The sequence below is a fragment of the Sminthopsis crassicaudata genome, chromosome 5, assembly GCF_048593235.1.
Source record: "Sminthopsis crassicaudata isolate SCR6 chromosome 5, ASM4859323v1, whole genome shotgun sequence".
NCBI lineage: Eukaryota > Metazoa > Chordata > Mammalia > Dasyuromorphia > Dasyuridae > Sminthopsis > Sminthopsis crassicaudata.
The window spans coordinates 140,116,187-140,139,642 of record NC_133621.1 but is presented as its reverse complement, the minus strand read 5'-3'; the positions used below and the strand labels follow the sequence as shown (position 1 = coordinate 140,139,642).

Genomic DNA, 23,456 nt, shown 5'->3' with positions numbered 1-23,456 from the left:
GCATCCCTGAGTCATCTCAGGTTGTTTACAGTAGAATTGGATTATAGGAACATAGTAGACACTAGTAAGATTATATATGCATATATCTAAAACTGAAATGATCCTCAGAGGCCATTTGTCCAACACATTCATTCTACAACTGCAGAATGGTGAGGATATTAGGTGACTTACTCAGAATTGCACAAATCATAAATGGCAAATGTATGCTATAAAGACACTGAAAAGGTAGTTAATGCTAGGTTTTGTTAGTTGAATAAAGAATCCATCAGGCTTCATCACTGAATCAAAAAGCCATAGCAATGAAATTGTTGATCCTTGAAATATTGGAGGAATATCATTCTTGAGACTATAAAATCTAAAGACAAATGCATTGAGGAAGACTAGGCCAAAGGAGAAAAATCCACTTATTTCTCTTTCCTATTAACTAAAAATTCTTAAAAAAACTAAAGACTTCCAGAATTTATATTCTATTGGCATTATTTTTATGAGGCTAAGATCTCCTTCATGTCCTAATGAGGCATTGAGATAGGTCTGTAGTGAAGAAAGAACATCAGTAATAGACGAGAACAATGCATTATTTTCATTGTTAGGACTCAAGCTTCTTTACTGATCTCTGTTAAATTAATTCCCAAACAATATATTGAAGTTTGGGAAGATGAGGTCAAAATCCAGAACTGTTAACTGACTTACTTAAATCAGGATTGGGTGCTATACTGTTTCTTAGCTGGGAGCTTATTTTTCTTCCCTTCCACTTCTTCTCTTCAAATTTGAAGAATTCAAGTTTAAAAACAGATTATGGGTAATGTACTTAGTTTTAAATGCAAACCTCAGTAGTCTAGGAAATGTTTATTTTCCTGGTTCATGCAAGAAAGTATAAAAGCTATCTCAATGACTATAGTGGAATAATATACATTTCTACCAACTCAAATCAATTAATCCACCAATAAAGAAAATTGTTACCAAAAACAACAAATTAGGAGAAATCAGGTTCCCATAAAAGTGAATATAAAATAATGTCCATTTAGATAATCATTGATTGTTAGGATTTTGTGAGTCATCTTCCTCCAATATAATGAATAACCCTATTTCAAAAACCAAAATTTACATTGAAGTCTTACCTAGCATGGTAACAAATAGGTTAAAGAGCTGATCAAGTTGACAAATGACTTTGGGGCTTTGAGGTTATTTTAAGTATGATAAAGTGAATGGAGTGGGGCATAAAAAGGTAAGGGGTCTCTTTATTTCAGTATTAGGGTACAATCTTAATTTATTATTGATGTAACAGTTTGAAATTTATGAGAATCAGAACTACTTGATGCATTAGTGGCAACTGAAAACAAAGGGAGATGAGTAGGAGGTGTTTGGTTGGACAGCTCAAAAAGGATTTAAACCAGTTTACATCCGAATGTAACTGGCAACTGAATTTTGTTCCTTGTAAAATCTAAAGGTAAGGCTGAGATATCAAAATACTCTGAATTAATTTTCTTTTGCACTCTCATTTTCATGTAATTTCCCATATTACAGTCTTTGCAATAATACATGTGTCATGTTCAATTACAGTGTGCTCTAACGTTAAAATATTTTTCAATAACTTTGTTGAAATCTTGTGAATGGGGTCAACTTATACGATCAAACTAATACATGCTAAATTCTTGTATGGAATTTTTTCTGCAATGGGTCCGGCACTGAGGCATTTGTTTGATGACCTCCAAAGAAGAATAATGGGTTCTTTAACAGCCTTGAAAGAACAGCTTATTTTGTTTAAAAACAAAATAGTTTTTAGAATAAATTAAGGCCCTCTTTCTTTCCTTGTTTGTAGCTCATTTTTAAATAGGAGTTTATAATGATCCCAATTTTGCAATTTGCTTCTATTTGTACAGTGAAAGTAACTTGTTTCTTTTAGTTCCTAGTCTTTATGTTACTTAGAGCTCTATTCTCAATATGTCACTGTTAATCATGGACACTTGGTTTGGCTTTGTGCTGTTAGTAAGGCTAGAATTTACTTTATTTTTTGTATGAATCTGTTACACTGATACAGTTACCATCTGCCATAAGTGATTTATTAAGATTTAGTGGGAATTATATTTCAATATCTCTTTAGGAACAAGCTTAAATGAAAACATAAATGGGTCGGTCATGTTTCAGTACTCTCTCAGCCTTTATAATTGTAATTAAGACATGATTCCAATTCATTTTTATTTGGGAGCCCTGAGATGCCATAACTCATTTTTTTTTCTTTCATGCTTTCTTTTCTTCCCCCCCCCGCCCTGTTTGGAGTAAGCAATATTCTTCCTTTCTAGATAAACATAGAGTTCTGGTTATTATTTTTTTTTTCTAATAAAGTGATGCACATCTACAAAGATACTGAAAGTTTTGTCAACTTTTGAGTAATAAATGATAGCTAAGAACTACTTTTTTACTTTTTGAATTACTTTTTTGATGGTTTAAGGATCTGTAATTTGATTCCTACAGGCCCTCTTTTCAGAGGTACATGGTAGTACAAGGTCTTTGAGAGTTGCTGGGGCCAGAAAATCAATCATCCTGAAACCAATCTTGTGATGAGCTTTTGAAACTTAGCTAGGTCAGTCTTCAGACAATAACCACATCCTATATCACTAGGCTATCCCAAAGCCATCTAGCTTGAGAAGACCTGCCAGAACCTTTGTCTTACTAGTAGGGCCTTTGTGATTTCAAAGAAGAAAGACACCCCATTTTTTCTTTCTTTTCAAGAGTAATGACATTCAGGGACCAGTCTGTATTTCAAGTTAAAAATGGGCAGTCATATATTTTATAAATACATTATTTTCAAGTAATAAGATTGTTTATTAATATACCATCCCTTCTCTGAACAAATTAAAGTAAAAAAGAAATTTTAAGAACAAGTGCCTTAATACATACTTACACAATTGAAGGACAAGTGCCTTAATACATACCTACATAATCTAGCAAAGCAAATTCCCACTTTGTATTTACCTGAAAATGTGTGTCACTTTCTGAATGATAAGTTTTTCAACTCTCTGTTAAAAGGTGAAAGACATGTTTCATCTTCATCCTTTTGATCTTGTAGTTTATTGTTCTGATCAGAGTGCAAGAGATGATTCTCTCTAGAATGCTATCAAATTCTTCTGGTTTTGCTCATTTTGTTCTTCATCAGTTTATAAAGATTTTCCTACTTTCCTCTAAAATTGTCCATTTCTTCCTTTTTTACAACATAAAATTTTGTTACATTCCATACTACAACTTTATATGTTTTACCTTCCTTTACTCAGTTCTGTGCAAGGACAAATAACAAACAACTTTCCTTGAGTCCCCTGAGGCCAATGACAAGCTAGCAGATTGCAAAGTCTTAGTCTTATTCCCCTGAAATAACAGCCAACTTGCTCCAAGGCCCATGAATGCAATTCTGAAATGGCATGACTGTGTGCTTGAACCTGTAGGAAATTTGTCATATTCAGAAACCAACTAAATCATAGTGAAAATAGCTAGGATTTATAAAGCATTTTAAGATATGCAAAGTACTTTATATAGATTTTACCATTTGATCTTTAAAATGACCCTATGAAGTGGTGAGATTATTACCTTCAATTAACAGATGAAGAAACTGAGGGTAAGAAAAGTTAACTGACTTCTCCAGAACGACACAATCAGGGAGTCTCTGAATCAGATTTTGAACTCAGGATTTCCTGATTTCAATTTCAGTACTCTATCCATTGTATCTAATTGCTTAGAGAGTCCACATGCCACATAGAGACACACTTCTCTATTTGTCAGCTGATATTTCTTTTTGCCTCGCTTGTAATAAATTTTAAAATCTTTTATTGACTTGCATTCTAATTTTAATGAAGAAATTTTGCTTTCCCAAATCCCTTCAAGAACACAGATTCATCTTTATGTCATGGCGAGATGTTGAAATTGGACTCTCAGAGAAGAGAAAACTTAAAGCCTTAAAATGAGTAACATGTAAATATATATAAATACATATACACATAAATGTACACCCAATATATTTATACAATGCAGAGGTGTATGTAGGTAGAAAAAATCAGTGTGGTGTAATAATTTGAGAGCCATTCTTCATCAATAGAGGGAATTTATTTTTGGAAAGTTCCCTACATTGAGAAAACACAGGTATCCCATAACCATCTATATCCCAAAATGGCTGTCTATCTACAAACACATATCTATATATATGTATAAATATGTGGGCAAATATACATTGTGATATATAAATTTTGATGCTTAATATTTTTCTGTCATAAAAATTAAATATTTTATTCAGATAGGTCAATTTACTTTGGTTGCTAAAGCTAAAAAATTCTCATTCAAGCAAGTCAAAATACTAACTAAATGGAATAATATATCATCTAGAAATAAAACAGTTCTCTTGAGTTTTTTTTTTTAGGTTATGAATATGGCAAACATGCCAGCTGAAAGATTTAGGCTTGGGTAAAGTATTACAATCACAGTCCAAGTTTAAATCATACTTTGAGAAAAATCCTATATTGAATTTCATTTTCCTATTCCATTCACATGGTGATTTTATCAAGATTAATCTTTCAGCATTTTAAAAAATTGGGAACAAATGGATTAGGGCAATTCTTATTTTTCTATATAACCTCTTCCATAATAATTACAGTGTTGATAATAGTGATTAAAAACATGACATGGAATATAGGGGATGGCAAGTCATCATATTTCTGATAGAAATAGGTGACACTTAATTCCGTGGCAAGTCACTTCAATTCTCTATGCCTCAGTTATCTCATCTGTAAAATGGAAAGATAATGGTTTCTCTGCTTGAAGTTGGGAGTACGAATGAACTCATATATCTCTAAGATCTATGAACTGTGGTTTCTTCTTGTAACTTGTCATGTATAAAGAAGAACTTTGCCTTCCCATTATATCCATAAAAGGTAATTTGAATATTAATGATTTCAAGATAAAAATTCTCCTCTCTCCTGTGGCTATTCAAAGAGTTTATATAGAAAACAAATATTTATAAAGTACCTACTATATGCAAGACTGCATCAAGTGTTGACATTACAGACAAAAATGAAAGTCTGGAACTCAAGGAGCTTACATTTTACTTAGAGTGAGATAGGGTGGGGGGATATAACATGACACAGACTAGCAAATATAAAGTATATAAAAATTCTACAATTCTAATTTCAGTAGGAACAGACACTAACAACTTGGGGAAAGTAAGAAAAGCTTTATGTAGGAGGTAGATTTAAAGGAAGATCAAAATTTTAGGAGAAAGAGGTCAGGAGGAAGTACATTTCACTAGCTGTGTAAGCTAGTTGCTATAATTAACCTAATTTTGCCAGTGAAGAAAATGAGTATGAGGGAAGTTAAATAAATTGCTTAGTCACACACTGTTAAAGGCAACATATGACCTTAGACCTTCTTGATTGCAAAGCTAGGGTGCAATACGCCAGCTGACTGGAGGCAATGAAGAGCCATTAAAGATTTGGCAGGGGAGGGAGGGTTGGGAGGATAAGGGGTGGAGTTGATCTGGGAGTTGACATTATCAGGGTTTTGCTTTAGGAATATCAATTTGACCGCTATTTAGAAAATGAATTTGAGGGTATAGGAGTACTAGAAGTAGGGAAATCAATTGGGAGCTAATGTGGTAATTCAAGAAGGAGATGAAGAGAGGACCAAACTACAATGGTAGAGACTTGACAAATGTTTGGATATGGGAAATGAAGGAGGGAGAAGAGTAATGGTTACTGCATTGAGAACTTGGGAGTATGAAATGAGAGTGAAAACAGAAACAAGAACATTTGAAAGAGGAGTAGGTTTCAGGGAAAAGATAATGAATGCCATTTGTATATTTTGAGTTTTCCCTTGTTTTCATCTTTCTCCTAATTTGATCTTTTTGACTGAATTGAGGGAATAGAGTTTTCTTTTCAGAAAAGAAATTCTTAAAAAGCATTATTTCCCTGAGGTAATTTCCCTGAGGTAATGTCTCACATTAATTTCACTAAATTTTCATTATAAAAATATAAAATCAGTTCTTCAGCATGGAAAACACAATTCCCAATTATTGGTAATTATTTTAAATGCACATATGGTAGAAGATTAAAAACAACATGATCTCTCACAAATACAGCAATGTCCCAATCCTTCAGTAGTTGCCAAATTCTTCTTTTGGAGGTACACCAACAGAGAACAAAAACACACACAGAAGGGAAGGGACATGTGGACCCTAGACTATGCCATGGTCTTACTTTCTTGCTGTGAGGACAATACTTCTCTCACTTCTCCCCTCCCCCCTCCCATGTATAGTTCACATTATATTGGCAAAATTATATAGCTTATCTGAGGAAAACAACACCAAAATTCGTTACTCCTGCTTCTTTATATATTTACAGAAGTTATTTACAGCCCTTTCAGAGTAGGAGGATAGCAGCTTCTCCTGTTCATTTCTTCACCAAAGTCTGCCACCAATTTGAGATGACTTTTTCTTTTCAGAAAAAGACAGACAGGCATTGGGGCTGGTGGCATCAAAGGGAGCTCTCCAGCTTCAGTTAATTCAGGAAGTGAAGGGTAAGGCTAGTTACAGAAAGCTGAATAGTACAGACTTAGGATACTTTGTAAAATAAACTCATATTGTTACATTAAAACTTAATCTAATTACCTTCTTTGTAAACACAATTGGACTATGGTTTTTGAAAGCAACAGGGATCTTGATTTTAAAATGGCCACTACTTTCTATTCTGGCTCTTCAATTTAGTATTTGTCTCCTGTATTTACTTACCAATACTTATTGCCTCAGCTATAAAATATTTCATGCTCCTCTCTGAACAGGTTTCTCTTGTTATGACTTTTCCCCATTCCTTAGGGAGGCTTCCACTAGTGCCATAAGATATTTTTTTGACTGAATTCAAAATGGGTCTTGTCCCTGGCTGCACCTTGAAGCAGCACAGTCTCAATGGGCTTGTCCTATTATTGCAATCAGAAACACATTTTTCTTTTTTAAGGGGGGAGTGGTGGTAAGCCATCATGGAAAATGAAAAAAGTGCTGTATTTGTAGTAAGAGATTTTGTATTCAAATCCTACTTCTACCACAGAGTTACCTGTATAATCTACCAAGGTTAGCTGTATAATCTTGGACAAGCCAATAAACTTCTCTGAATCTGTTTCCTCACCTATAAAATGAATAAAATTAGATGATATGGTCTTTGGTGTCTTTTTTTTTTTTATAAATCTATGATTATTTTTGGATGGGAGTGGGAAACTTTTTTTTCTGTCAAGGGACATTTGGATATTTATAGCATCGTTCTCAAGCCATACAAAATTACCAATTTATACTGATATATAGTGGGGGGTTGTTCTTAGCCTTCAGCTCATCATCATCTGTAGTTGCCTTAGTAAATGATTTCACAGGCTAGACATTCACCACCCCTGTTACATTTTTATTATAGAGCTTTGCACTGGTAGAAGAGTCTCCTGGAAAGAATATAGAGCCAGAAGACAAGAGATTTGTGTTTTGGCTCCTGTGTTAATAGGAAATAGGATGAGATTTGGCCTCTCTATGCCTCAGTTTCCTATACTGTAAGAAGTTGTTGGATTAACTGAGTGAACTAAAATGTAATTAAGGGTTTACTATAAAGCAATTATTATGATATTAATTAAATTAATTAAAGTAAAAGTAAAAAAGTCTCTGATCTAAAGGAGCTCACATTCTAATAGAGGAAATCATTGCATATTGAAAATTTTTAATTCAGGATGACTGACAAAGCATGGTGATCGTTAGTCCCTTTAAAACCTCATCTTGATCTAAAATTCTTTCAATCTTTAATGCCATTTAGAACATGACTACTTCTAAAGGTAAAACATTTTGGTGTACATACCATTGTATGTACCTATGAACATTGACCTATATGTGTCAAGATTTGGATTCTAGTGCTGATTCTATCACTGACCTGTTACAGTGATATTACAAAAGTGTTGTGGAATTCAGGTAAAAAACTAGCTGTGAAAACACTTTAAAAAGTATATAGATATAAGGTTATGGCTTCTTCTCCATTTCTAAGCCAGCAATATTCCTAGCCAATAAAAGGTCCCATACTTCTAGTTGCTAACTCCCTAATACCGAGGGCCATTTTTACATGAACCCCAGCCATTTCATTTCACTCTTGGTTCCACTCTATCAAGACTTCTTTTCTACCTCCTCCCCTTATCTCTGAAGGGGAAGGCACCCTCTCCTCCTCACCTTTATTTTTACTTCCCTGTTCTTTCTTGGATCTGTCTCAAGCCAGTTCTCTATTAGTTTGTATTTGATATTATAATAAAGTGATGTACTTGTAGATCATTTCCACACTTAACAAAAGGAGATTTACTTAACCATCGTAAAAAAAAAAAGATACTGATTGAAGATATACATTGAGACACCTATAGTTGATTTAGTTGAATAAAGCTTGCCTGAATTACACACTTTTGTCTCTACCCTATTCCTCATGACATCATGTTTTTTTTTTTTTTTTAAACTCAGATAACCAGGAAGTTTAATTCTTTAGTTGTCTGAGCCAATAAAGAGGATCTTTCCAATCTCATAATTAGCCTAACTTGCACAAAGTAAGAGGTTAAGATATTGTTCCAACTATATTTCCTGTAAGTGTTTTCTTTCCCCATTGGAATGTAAGCTCCATGAGGGTAAATATTGTTGTTTGTATTGTGTTCTCTACCACTTAATATGATACTTGGCACATAATAAGATAAGAACTTAATTCATATTCTCTTTCCTTTCTCTCTTCTCTTCTACTTATTTATCTTTATAAGATTGTAGTATCAGAAAGAATATTGAATTGATACTCAAAAAAACTCATCCCTATTTGGAAAGGCTATATAATACAATGGAATGCCGAGATTCAGATTCAGATCTTGGCTTTTACATTTACTGGTCATGTAACTATGAGACTATGCTTTAAGCTTTCTTGTCTTTGAAAAAATGAAATTTAAAAAATATATTATGAACAAGAGAGTGAAAAACATTCTTTAATTCTATAAGACTATTTCTCTCATATTCCATAATTACAAGGACAATGATTTGTAAACTTCAAAGGACTATAAAAATGTAGGCTGCTGTTTGTTATTAGTTTCAGAAACCATTTGTTAACTGTGTTCTCTTGAGGAAGTTGTAGAAAAGTTTTAGGACTGGTTATTTATAAAATAAGAATGAGAGATAATGCCTGCAAAATCTCTTTCATAGGGTTGTTTTGAAAATCAAATTAAATAAACAAATAAAGCAACATTAATATCATAATTAGGCACTCACAGAGTGGCAATATGGCATAATGGATAGAGTGCTAGTCCTGGAATCAAGTGGACATAAATTCAAATTATGCCCATCATTGAGTAAGTCACTTGACCTTTCAGTGCTTCAGGCAGAACTCCCTCAGAGTTAGCCAGTAAATCACAATTTACAATCTGTGATGGAGGATCATGAATTCTAAATTTGAATTTATTTATATAGTAGGATCAAAAATATACAGCTGGAAGGAAGCTTAGAGGTCATCTGGTCAAACCTATTCATTTTCTAGTAGGAAGATGATCAGTGACTTGTTAAGTGAACGCTAATCAGTTAAGTGAGTTGCCCAGGATCACATAGGTAGAAAATGGAAAATCAAAGAGATAACATAACTTAAAATGCTATATAAATATTACTTATATCATGATGATATTTACATTTACAGTTGTTTATAATTTTGATGGTTCTTACTCCTTTTTTGTTCTCAATGAAGTCATATTAATTGATCCTGAAGTTGACCTTACTTTTTTTGAAGTCTTCCTTCTGGCTTTGCACAGTTTCTAACCATTCCCTTTATTTGAGAAATGTCAGTCAGAAGTCACTCAGTCAACAAACATATATGAAGTACATACTATGTGATAGGTACATTACTAATTACTGATATCACAAATAAAAGTAAAAAAAATTCTTGTCCTCAAGGAGTTTACATCTTAACAAAAGAGACAACATATAGATTAATAGATTTATACCATAAAGTGAACATGTATTTGTGATAGAAAAAGATCAGATAGGGGAGATTTCCCTTCTTCTCAATGATCCAGGTAAAAGTTTTTCTAGAAATCTTATGTTGCTCTTGGGTCTAACCATTTGGAGGGAAATTAAGAAATTATTTGGGAGTTTACCACTGGCCAGACAATTGGACTGTTTTCATTGGCTTGATTAGATGCTTTTAATGTAATGTCAGAAAGAATTGATGGGGTCAATTGAAGAGTTTGATGATAAAAATAATAATGAAATTTTCTTTATTTTTCTTAGTAATTAGGATATCAACATACTTTGTTAATAAGAGTTACAATTTTGAAGCTGCTTTGCTTGTGATGGTTTTTTTTTATGACCAGAACTTAAACTTTTTGCCAACTTTAATATACAGTGTTTGGAGTGTTAGATATGAGTGCTTTGCCTAATTGGCTTGCAAGAGAATGACAGATTGACATGACTTACATTAATCAGTTCTGAAGCTCTACAGCAAATTTTCTTTTACCCTGTATATTAATTTTGTGCTCAGGGGCTGTCAGGAAATGGAAGAAATCCCTTTGGGATTGCATATTCCATAGTAACTGAAATGTAGAAAGATAATAAATCATGCAAATTGAAGGTGCTTTTCCACTCTTTGAGGGATTCTGAAACAATTAAACCTTGATAGTTGAGATGTGCCATTCTTTTTTCTGTATTTAAAAATGAAATTTATTTTTAGTGCATCAGAAGCATTCTTTCTTTGGGGGTACAGAAGTAGCAGTTTCAAATAGTTCATCCATTTGTTCTCTTGCTCCTTTGATAACTATTTTGCCTTTCCCTTTTTTCTCCTAAATTTCAAATGGAAGCAAATAACCTCTCAAAAGAAAAGAATAGCATCTATTAAAAGTGTGCATTGGACTGGATATAACTTGGTTTCTAGGGTATCATTTTTTAGGGTGAAAATGGCAGTTGATTGAAGCACAGAACTTATGGAATTTGTAAAATTATAGCTTCATTTGATCTAATTTAGACATTGGTAGCTTCTGAATGCTTTCAAATTTTGGCTGTGATTAGTGGAAAATCATTTGGGGGGATCTCACACAGTTTTAGAATTAGGTAGCATATTGAATTCTACCTTCTGCTTCATTATAAACAATGAGCTTGTTTTTCTCTTACTGGGGAGATGGCTATAGTTCATTGTCATCACCATGTAATGTTCAGGAGTGTCTGATTTAATAATTTCCATCATGTTTTTACCTGAAGCCATAGGCATTTAAAGAGCACAGGTAAAATATGCTAGTCTGCTTGGCTTATACATTATGCACACCCAGTGAAATGAGAAAAGCAGGATGGCTAAAGGTCTATTTGTAGTTATATATGCAGTGCATGTGACTCTCTTTTATTTCTAGAAAGGCAGGTTCATGATTTCATCCATGTAACACATTCTTAGTATAGAACCTCCCTCTGCTGATAAAGATCAGCAACTTGCCTGTAATTTATGTCATAGGGTTGGTTAGGGAATAGTGAGAAGTGCAATGGCTTACCCAGGGTCAGACAAATAGTATTTGACTGAGGCAGAATTGAACTTAGGGACCATCACCAAAGCTAATCTTTTTTTTTTTAATTAAAGGGGGTGAGAATAAGTTTATTATTGCTCAGAACCTTGATTCAAGCAGGACATAAGGGAAGAGGAAACTTAAAACATAAACGTAATAGTGATCACTATAAAAATAAAGACAATATTAGAACGAAAGAAACAAACAACATACATCACCACTTCACAGAACATCTGGCTGGGGAACCCCAAATCTCAGTCAGTGATCAGGGTGCAATCTGAAGAAGGAAGGGTCCAAGGAGAAGTCCCCTTCCCTGGGTGAGGTTCCAGAGACCCTCTATATAAAACAGCTTTTCAGATGTTGAGGCAAAGCTAATCTTTTATATAACACAACACATTCCCATATCCAAATATGTATATGTGCAGCTATATATATGCATACATATATATGTATATGCACATATGACTACATTTATATGAATATATATACACATATATTCATGTTTGTGTATACACATATACACAGAATACTAAATTCTAATTGTATATTATATAAAATTTTGTCACTTATTTTTCTGTTTTTAAAGGCTGAATTTATTACAATAAATATTAATAGCCTCCACATCAAAGAATGGGGGGGGAAGTGGCTAGTGAAGAGGGAAGAGTAGTAGAAAGAGAAAGGAATACTGTTTATTTTTTATTAGAGTTTTTTATTCACAAGATATATGCATAAATAATTTTTTAGCATTGACAGTTGCAAAACCTTTTGTTCCAACTTTTCCCCTCCTTCCCCCAACCCCCTCCCCCAGATGGCAGGTTGACCAATACATGTTAAAAATGTTAAAGTATAAGTTAAATACAATATATGTATACATGTCTAAACAGTTATTTTGCTGTACAAAAAGAATCAGGCTTTGAAATAGCGTACAATTAGCCTGTGAAGGAAATAAAAAATTTAGGCAGACAAAAATAGAGGGATTGGGAATTCTATGTAGTGGTTCATAGTCTTCTCCCAGAATTGTTTCGCTGGGTGTAGCTGGTTCAGTTCATTACTGCTCTATTGGAACTGATTTGGTACATCTCATTGTTGAAAATGGCCACATCCATCAGAATTGATCATCATATAGTATTGTTGTTGAAGTATATAATGATCTTTTGGTCCTGTTCATTTCACTCAGCATCAGTTCATGTAAGTCTCTCCAGGCCTATCTGAAATCATCCTGCTTGTCATTTCTTACAGAACAATAATACTCCATAATATTCATATACCACAATTTATTCAGCCATTCTCCAATTGATGGGCATCCACTAAGTTTCTAGTTTCTGGCCACTACAAAGAGGGCTGCCACAAACATTTTTGCACATACAGGTCCCTTGCCCTTCTTTAAAATCTCTTTGGGATTTAAGCCCAATAGTAAAACTGCTGGATCAAAGGGTATGCACAGTTTGATAACTTTTTGAGCATAATTCCAAATCATTCTTCAGAATGGCTGGATGGAATACTGTTTATTTTTGCACTTAAAGACCTTACTAATTGGTTTTACTTTTACCTTTCCATCATGATTCTACAGAACTCAATACACTCTAATCCTGCAAATAATCTGGAAAATTCATTTCAATTGAATTTAAGTCAATAAGCATTAGACATTTGTTAAGAGCAGCTGGGTGCTGGTAGGATAGAACTGGTCTTGAAGTCAGGAGGATCTGAGTTCAAATTTGACTTTAGACATTTACTAGCTGTGTGATCCTTGGCAGGTCAGTTAAATTTGTTTACTTTAGTTCCTCAGTTATAAAATGACCTGGAGAAACTCATTCCAGCGTTTTTGCCAAGAAAATCCCAAATGGGCCATGAAGAGTTGGACATAACCAACATGACTCAACATCATGTTTGAGGAATGGTTTAAGGTTTCTGGCTAAAGAGTTAAAAAGTAACATAGTTTTTGCTCTAAAGTAATTTACAAAATTATCGGGTGGTGACAGAGATGATAATACAAATAAAAATATTATAAAGTATGTGGGAAAGGCCAAACAAAATGGCACGGGACATGCAAAGTGGAAGAAGAGGAAAGCAGGAAAGACTTCATGGTGAAAGTATAAACTAGACTTCTCATATTCTCAAACTCTCTCCACTCTTTTCTAACACTGTGCATTTGGTCACACTCTTTACCAATTTTAGAATATACTTCTTGCATCTTATATGTTAAAATCCTATGTATCCTTCAAGGGCTCATTGCTTTATATGTTTAGTCATGTCTTTAACAGTCCTTGTTCCTTCCTCAATTTCTTATAATAATTACTTATTTGCTTTTTAAACTCTTCAGGTAACTTTTGAGCTTTCTTAGGACAGGAGCTATGTCCTACTGACCTCTTACCTTTAATGCAAAGCAATGCCTTTTACATAGTAGGCTTTTAAATAAATGTTGAAGTAAATACGCCAGTTTGTGCTTTAAGCTTATTCTTGAGGGAATCCATTCCAAAGGGCAACTTTTCTATTGATTTCAGTGGGTAGCCTAATTTTTTCCTGCTTAAAGATACAAGCCTATGTCCTCAGTGTACTCATTGAAATTAACATGTCCCCTTGAATAATTGAAAATGGGAGGAGTGTCCTTAGAATGTCAATGTCTACAATATAAACCTCCTTAAGTAATGTCTGAAAAGATGCGTGCTTAAATTGAAGAATGACCCTTTTCATAAACAACACTCAGAGGCGCATTTGCTCCTTAATGCATGTATATAACTTCCACTAATGTTCTGTGCTTCTGTATTTAACTCTAATTTTTATGTCTGACATAAATCTGAGTCTTGACACCTTAATGGAATAATTCTGATTTGTGGTGACATCATATCAATATAAGGTAGATGCTATTAGGCTGGGTATAAAACTTTCATTTGAAAGTATCTGTAGGTCTCACAACCTGCCAGACTCCCTCATATGATTTTTCAAAATATTATTATTAATAACTTTTGTTGCCAGATCATCTTCATTTCCAAACATATTCCTATTAAGAGTTATCCTGAGTAAGAAAGAATAAAAAAGAGGAGAATAAAAACACTGTCCATAAAAATAACACATCAACAAAGTCAGGCAATATTCTAATGCCTTAGTCTCCCACTAATGCAAAGACATACTATTACTACTGTACATATTCTCATTTCTTATTTAGGATCAAGAATAAGTATTATAATTATACTGCATTTGGGTTTTTATTGTTGTTGTTTCTATTTCCCTTGCTATGTCATTATATCTGTTGCTTTCTTGGTTCTGCCTACTTAACTTTGCATAAATTTCATTTAAATCATCCCATGTTTCTCTAAGTTCTTCATAGTCATTGTTTCTTATGGAGCTGTAATGTTCCATTATATTCATGTGCAACAATTTGTTTAGCCATTTCTCAATCTGCATCTTTATCAACTAAGATACGAATCAGTCTGGGCATTTTTGGGGTCAGCTAGGAAGCTAAGTGCTGGAATAAAGAAGATGAACTAAAATCTAGCCTCAGACACTTACTGTAAAAGCCTGTGCAAGTCATTTATCCTCTATTTGCTTTATTTCCTCTACTGTAAAATGTGGATAATAGTAGAATGTACCTCCCAGGATTGATAGCATGTACCTCCCAGGATTGTTGAGAATATTAAATGACATAATAAAGTGCTTATAACAGTGTCTGGCATATAGTAAATACTATAAATGTTTATTGTTGTTCAGTTGTTTCAGTCATGTCTGATTCTTTGTAACCACATTTGGGATTTTCTTGGCAAAGATCCTGGAGTGGTTTGCCATTTCTTTCTCCAGATCATTTTACAGCTGAGAAACTGGGGTAAACAGGGTCCCAAAGTCATACAGCTAGTAAGTGTTTAAGGCTGAATTTGAATTGATGAAAATGAATCTTCCTGATTCCAAGCCCAGTGTTATATCCACTTAACCACCTACCTGCCTATTAATGTAAATTAATATACATATTAGCCTTATCATTATTAATGCAGGAGGAAAAGGTTTCATCTGGACTATGTTTATTCAGGATAGAAGAAGGAAAATTTGTAAGAACTGCTGGAAATAGGTCTACCATGCTTAGGAAGGAGATAGTGTTTGTGAAATTGTAGTAAATGTTAAGGGGTCATCTATTTTACAGACCTCTACCTCATTCTAAAAACCCATCTAGGAGTACTTTGGTACCTTTCCTTAACTTCCTCTTACTTAAAGACAGGCTGATCAGTACTTGTGGAGATCCTAATGTATATGTTTTTATATAACTTGAGATAGTGGCTGATGATGTTTAATAGATAGAAATGATAAATATAACATTATTTTAATGTCTCTTTATTCTTTCAAAGGATCACTTATCTTATAGGTAGATGATCCAGATTCAGATTCTGGCTCTGGCACTTGTAAAAAGTCTTATGGGGAATTTATTTCAGTTTCTTCATTTGTGAAGTGTGCTTAATAAAGTCTGCACTATCTACTTCACAGAATTTTTATAAGGGAGATGTTTTCTAAACTTTTAAGCACTGTGTGCATTTTAGTTAAAATTCCTATCATTATTGATGTGGTACCACTCAGGATCTTTTGCTTCTGTATTCTCCTCACTTCTAAAATTCAGCAATCCAATCAGATATAATAAGTACTTTTAAAGTGCTGTTTAGTGCCCACTATATATAATACTCTCTTCTAGATGTTAGAATTACAAAGACAAATTGCAAAAAACAAAACAAAATAAAAACAAACTCAAACAACAAAACCAAAACCAAAAAATCCTAAACTTCAAAAGCAGTTCCTGATTTCAATATCCTATTGGACTATGGGTCTTTGGCCTTCTTCTCACAGGCATTTTAAGTCTTATCTACAGAGCTGCTTGGGATAAAGGAAGGCAAGACTCATATATGTGTTATATTGTGTTATCTTGGGAATTCTGACTAAAAAAGGGAATGGACAATGGAATATTTCTCTATGTTTCTTCATTTAAAGTACATAGCAATGCTTTTCATTTTAGGCATCTTAGCTTGAATTATACCTCAGATTAGGAGGCAGATGTTTTGGTAACCACCAGAGACTTAATTTGATATGACAAGAACATAGGTTTCTGGGAAGTGTTGGATGGTATAATTTCTCAGTGATGAGGGCTTGGGAACTGAAGAATCTGTTTCTTGTTGTGAAAAAAAAGTATAATTAAAAATACCCTGGAGATTGCTTATATTGCTTAATGAGTAAACAATTCCGAGAAACCTAACACTGATTGTATGAATATGTGGATCTCTGAGGGGGAAAAAATCCCTAATTGAGGCTTGTGTAACCTTATCTTTCTTTAAGGTTTTACAGACTTACTGAGAGTTATATAAGGTGAGAGAGACTTGAGTTCTCTTTAAAGATCTTAGAGTATAATTAAACTCAGACAGGACCACTTTCTTAATTCTTTTTAAAATTAGAGGAAACCCTGAAGCCTTTGAGCATGACTAACACTGATGTGAAGATTTCGTTATATACATTTAGATAAGTCTTTCATGCTTTCCTGGCATATCACCTTGCCTTGGGAGCAGATTGTACTAGCCATGTTGTACTTTTTAGTGTCAGAATTGTATATAATACCTTTCAAACTATATATGTTAAATGAATAATACTGTATCTCGCCTCAAGCAAAACCAGTATACAAAATTGGAATCTCTCTAACAGATAAATTAGAAAGTAATTACTTGCAATCCAAAGAAGTCTCTTCTTTAAAATAGGATTCATATGAGGGTACTTTTAAATAGGAAGCCTCTAAATAAGTTAAAAAGATATTCAGAATGAGAACTGAACTGTCTATAAATATTAGGTAATAATAATGGATTGTATTTATGTTGATTTAATTTTATAAAGCTTTTTCCTCTTAAACAATGGAGGCATTATTATTCTCATTGTACAGATGAACAAATTGATTCTCAGATGGTTAAAATGACTTGTCCAGAACCACCCACCTGTGCATGGCAGAGAGAAATGAGCACTGGCTCTGTGGTCAGAAGATAAAAGTTCATGGCCAGTCTTGAAGCCTTTGTGATCTTGGACAAGTCATTTAAACTTCTCACCTCTGCTTCTTCAGCTATAAAAGAGGAGCTTAAATTGAATGACTTTCTATCTCTACTTCTATGAAATTATGAGTTCAAGCCAGACCTTCTGACTTTATTTTTTTCTTCTCTATGTCAATTCACAGAATTGAGATAAGGAAAGGACCTGAGTGAGCTTTTCCAGTTAATTTTGTATCATTTTATATAATTATTATAGCAAAACAAACAGAGGACTGAAAACATGGTCAAAGTCAAATAGAGTAACCCATATTTTAAGGTGGAACTGAGACTAGAACTAAGTTTACTGACTCCTGTTCTATTATTCTTTTACAGTTTTGTTGTTCACTTGTTTCAATTCTATGTAACTCTCTATATCCATATTTGGGGTTTTATTGGAAAATATATTGGAATGGTTTGTTATTTCCTTCTCTAGCTTATTATATAGATATGGAAATTGAAGCAAACAGGGTTAAGTGACTTGCCCAAGATCATAATTAGTTAGCTATTAAGTGTCTGGGGCTGGATTTGAACTCAGGTCCTCTTGGCTCCAGGGTCGTGTCACGCAGCTGCTTCTACTTTTGAATGTTACATCTTTTCTATATGGTGATTATTGTTCTTCATTCTTGAATAGGACCAACATGACATCACTATGTGAGAGACTAGTACTTGTGACCAACTATGGCTGATCAGACCAACACAAGCTTGGAATATTCTGCCCCAGGTTGGACACAAATAGTTCCTATGAACATCTGGGGTGGTTTCTCTAATTTTGCAATCTCATGTTTCTTCTGAGCTAATCCAGTTCTGCTTTGCTCACATAGAACAGTACTTTCTCTGATGAGGAAATGCGAAGCTAGATGGTCCTGTGCCAGCGTCTCCTTTATCATACAGTCAATTCTAAAGTTCTTGAGACATATTGAGAATGTCTTTTTATTACTTTTTTTCTGACTACCTTGTGTCACATAAGAGTTTTCCATGAAAGGCCTCTGGCATGTTATACCTTTATACAATGCCAGGAAATAGCATGGTGTGAAAGGTTTAAACTCATTCTTCAGTTTGAATTCCCTCCCTAAAGTAATCACTGTGTCATACTGGATCATGGTTTCCTTATCTGTAGAATGGAGGGTGATGGTAGTTTGTTCTAGACAGCTTCTGAGGTGCTCTTCATTTTAAATCTATGATCCTAACCTAAAGTTATCACTTCTCTTTTTGGTAAATGTGACTAGGCACTAGAGAGGATAAAATAAAGATTTGATTATTTTCTTTTCCTCCTCAAGCTTAAAAATAACAACAAAACTCCTCACTTTTGCAAATCAGCTATACTCTCTGCTGGGAGCAGGAGAAGCAAATGTTCATTGCCCCCTCCCTAGTCTTTCATCTGGGAGGCATTGTCCCTAAGATGAATTGAGTTTTTATATTTGTTCATGAATATTCCTTTTCAACTAGAGGATGCTGAGTACTTGGGAGTTTTTTTTTTTTTTTTTGATACATTCTGTCCTTTGCTTAATATGATACTGCTATTTATCACTATAATAGGGCATAGAAGGCCATGTGCTTTCTTTTTTCCCCCTGGGGATTTTGACGCATTGGCTTCATGTACAATTTTTCATCAGATGAAAGCTTTTCAAATCTTAAAAGCATTATATAAATGTGATGATGTTAATGGTGATAATGGTGAGGATGATGTCCTCCCTATGATTAGACACAAATCTGTGCATTTTGGAATCTGAATATTGACTTGGTTTGTAAATTTGAGTTTAAGCTTTGAACATATATAGTCTTGTTCCCACTTCCTTTTCTGAGGTCAGTGATTGATTTAACTTATTTCAAACAAAGATCTGATTGAGGTTCATTTTTTTTTAACATTTCTCTAATGAGAATGTAATAACACAATATCTTTCTGGATATGGAAAAAGTACGAGCCATGATTATTATCCTGGAGTTCTGTGAAAGTTGAAAGATAGAAACCAACTTTGCACTCTTTCTTTTGATACATTGAGAAAGAACACAGAGACCTTAGGGTATGAAAGAAATCTGAAAAGTGTGAACATCATGGCCTGACCTCTTCTGTCCTAGTGTTTATCAGAGAATGAAATCTGCAACTTGTTCTAACCTTGTGGTTTCAATTTTCAATGGCATTAGCACTCAATATTGCAGTCATCTTGTTAGATTAATCTAGGCTTTATGGCACCAGAATCATGTCACGTATATTTGACACCTGAAAAGAAGTCTGAAACAGAATGTTACTTGATGCTGCATAGACTGCAATAGTCATTTGCATTGAGAATCCTAAAATTATAGCTAGAGGAGACATTGAAGATCATCTAGTTAGTTATATATTAGGAAATTGAGACTAAGAGCAAGAAAGAAGCTTCCCCAAATTCACACAGTTGCAGAGATAGGAAGAGAACTCAGATCTCCTGACACCCAATCCAGTACTTTAAGCTCTACTGCTTTAAGCTAATTTCTTCATTAGAAAACTGATTTTGTAATAGGTAAGGATCTTTAACGCTGCATTAACTAGAAAGAGACTTTAGACAATTGTTAGAATATTTAAAAATGACCATTTTTAGAGATATTATTTCTGTGCCTTATGTACATATAAACTTTTAAAAATATGGGTAGTCTTCTAATGATGTAAAATCAAGCTTACCGTTCTTTTCAGGGGTATCCTGGAGTCAGTCATACAACTCATGAGAGCCACTTATTAAATTTTCAGTATGAGTATTTATTCCTTGAAAATTGACAAATGATATAAATAGGGCTTGTTTTATTGTTGTATTATTGTCTGTACTTAAGAAAGTGATGGAGAAAGTAATAATACAAATTAAAATAAAAAATACGTTTTGCATGTATCCTTACCCTAAAGAGATTGTTCTTAAACATTTACCAGCACATTCTGATGTGTAACTTTGTCTAATGTCTTTCCATAAATTCTCCCTAGAGTTCTCTATGTCTAGTGATCAATACTTGGAGCTATTCCTTAAAAATAAGAAATCAGAGTAAGCTCAGTTGATATAATTCAGGTAAAAACCTTAGTCTTTTATTTTATTGCAGATCTTATCATTGCTTTATTCTCAAGGCATGGCATATGATTGTGTGCATGTGTATTTTGCAGGAGCATGAGCCACAAACACAGACAACTTGTGGAGAATCTATTTCTTCAACACAATGGAAGAAGGTATATACCCAGTATCTACACCTCCCACTATACTACCCTTTTTGGTATCAATTGGTATGCCCCTGAGGCATATTCTGCTGACTTTTACCAGGTATGTTTTCTCTGTACTCTGCTTTCTCAAACCCAAATATGTGCCAATTTCCACATTATATCAAACTACTAGTTCCCTTTTGATTCTTTAGCTTTCTGAAACACACTGGTATAAATGTCCAAATGAAATATTGCTTCTTGACTTAGTCACTCCCTAGAGTATCAGGAAGCTAGATAGTGTAGTGGATAGAATATTAATTTTAGGATCAGGGATTCTCATTTTCATGAATTCAAATCCTGTCTCAGCTGGAGAAGGAAATGACAAACCATTCCATTATATTTGCCAAGAAAACTCCTCAAAAGTCACAAAGAGTTGGATGTGACTAAAAAACTTACTCAAACAATAGCATGGGGAGGATCCAAATAAGACCCCTTCCATTTTTCTTCCCACTTTCTAGCCTTGTAGAACTCTCATCCTTTTACTTTACTGACACATAGATAGCATCTAATATGCTGAAGGCTTTTGGAATGCAGGCTTCTTGAGGGCAGGGCCTATTTTAGTCATAGAATCATATATTCAAATCTGGATGGGACCATTTTGTCCAACATTTCCATTATATTTTATTGAGGCCCAGTTAGTGGACTGATTTGCCCAATATCACACAGATAATATGCATTACAGCAAGATTTGTACTCGGGTTTTCTGACTTTAGAGCTGTTTTTCTCTGTCTACTCCTAGAACCTAGCTCTGCACCTTATACATGATATGCACACTACATGATTGCTGAATTGAATTTTTATATCCTTAGGGTGTCACTGTAACACAGTGACCACTATCTTTGTCTCTTATTCTCACTGCATATCTGGCCTACCTTTTTATAGTGATACATACTTTTGATGGTGTTTTATACACCACTTCTTAAACAAAATTAATCTTTGCTAACATGCTGCAGTGTACTTGTATACATATTGATTTTTGATTTACTTTTTTTCTTTCAAGACCACAAGATTCTATGATTTATAGGCCTTGGTATCATGGTGGGGGAGTGGGAGGGATGGAATATTGGTATTAGAAAGGAATTTTGATGGCAATGAAGATTTTGGGATTGAAATAAATAAACAGTAGAAATAAAATATTTGGATAGTGAATAGAACACTGAACTTAAATTAATTAAGTCCTGAATTTGAATCTTGTCCAGATCCTTACTATATGACCTTGGGAAAGTCACTTAGCCTTTCTAAATTCAGTTTCCCCATATGTATAATGTGGTTAAATTTGATGACCTCTAAACTCCCTTCTGAATCTAAATCTATGATTCTGTTTCATTTGCTCTATATTTATCAATTGCTTATTTGATTTAGCAAGATGAGTTTGAGTGTTCATATTGTCCTAGCTCCTCTTTGTCATCTCAAGAGAGTAAAAAGCATACTAAATTAAAAAAGAATCAAAACAAAAAAAGAAGTCAACTTAAAAGGAAAACCACATAAAACTCACAGAAGACTAAAGAAGCGAGTGTATAAAATGACTCTCTAATAGAATAAAGAAATACAGTGGAATTTAATGTTACATACAGGAACTCTTCATGAGATAAGAATAATAGTTTAAAAAAGGGATAGAAATAAGATTGTCAAAATGGAAAGAATCAATGAGAGTTGGGTAGTCTGATATAAAAATTCAAGGAGAGATAAGGAGTAAATGAGCAAAAAATAAATGAAAATCATTGGATTAGAGTACAATATGGAAAATTATAATAAAGGAGTAGTTGCTTAGCTTGGACTTCCAGGCTTCCTTTAAATCCCATTGAAAATCTTATCTTCTTTAGGAAGCCTTAGGTCAATTCCTCTTGTTTCTAATGCTTTTCCTTCTATACCTAATTATTTGAATGCTGTGTTAATCATTACACTGTGAGCTCCTTAGAGTCTTTTGCTTCTTTTTGTATCCCCATCATTTAGCATAGTTCTTAGTATGTTGTGAATATTTAACAAATGTTTTTGACTATTGACTACTCTATGATGCTCTTTGGTACCCTCTCTCTATCATAAAAGTATCTCTTCCTCTTATTCTTCATTTATTATGTCCTCAATTAATATTTAGGCATCAGCAACTGGGGATATCAAGAAGACTTCATGAAAGGTGGCCCTGAAGGCCTATGGTATTGATATCTCCCAGGCAGAACTTCTCTTCTATTGGTTGCTGAAGTAGAGGTATATTGAGAATTATGGTGGCAGGCTTATGTATTTGTGATCTATAGCATAAATTCCCATTTTAATTTTTCATAGTATAAGACTTCAATTTCATCTAGCAGGAAAGTTAAAATGATTGATTTCACTTTTAAAACTAAGTATTAGATGTCATCTAAGCATGATATAATAATATCTTTTTATTAATTCAATTTTTTAGAAAAAAATCAAAGAATTGATTTTATTTTCTTACAGTAATATTCTATTGAAGTGACACAGCCTATTAGGTTGAATAATGGATGCGTACTATAAAATAAGGTATATTATGCTATTGGGAAGCCATATTTATATATTGGTAGAAATTTTGGATAATTCCATAATGGAAACAGTTATTTCTTTTACAGGTGTAAATGTGTAAAAAATTCACCATAGACTTATAGTTGCAATCTAAAATTCCAAGAAACATAAGAAAAAAGAATTAA

The 23,456-nt window shown here is 33.7% G+C and overlaps 1 long non-coding RNA gene across 1 annotated transcript; it reads left to right on the top strand.

Moving 5' to 3' along the window:
- Window positions 1-18,211: 18,211 nt before the first annotated feature.
- LOC141542564 (uncharacterized) lies at window positions 18,212-20,849 on the top strand. Its single transcript, XR_012482205.1, has 3 exons — window positions 18,212-18,303; window positions 20,527-20,608; window positions 20,701-20,849. It is a non-coding gene; the product is annotated as an uncharacterized LOC141542564 (long non-coding RNA).
- Window positions 20,850-23,456: the final 2,607 nt, after the last annotated feature.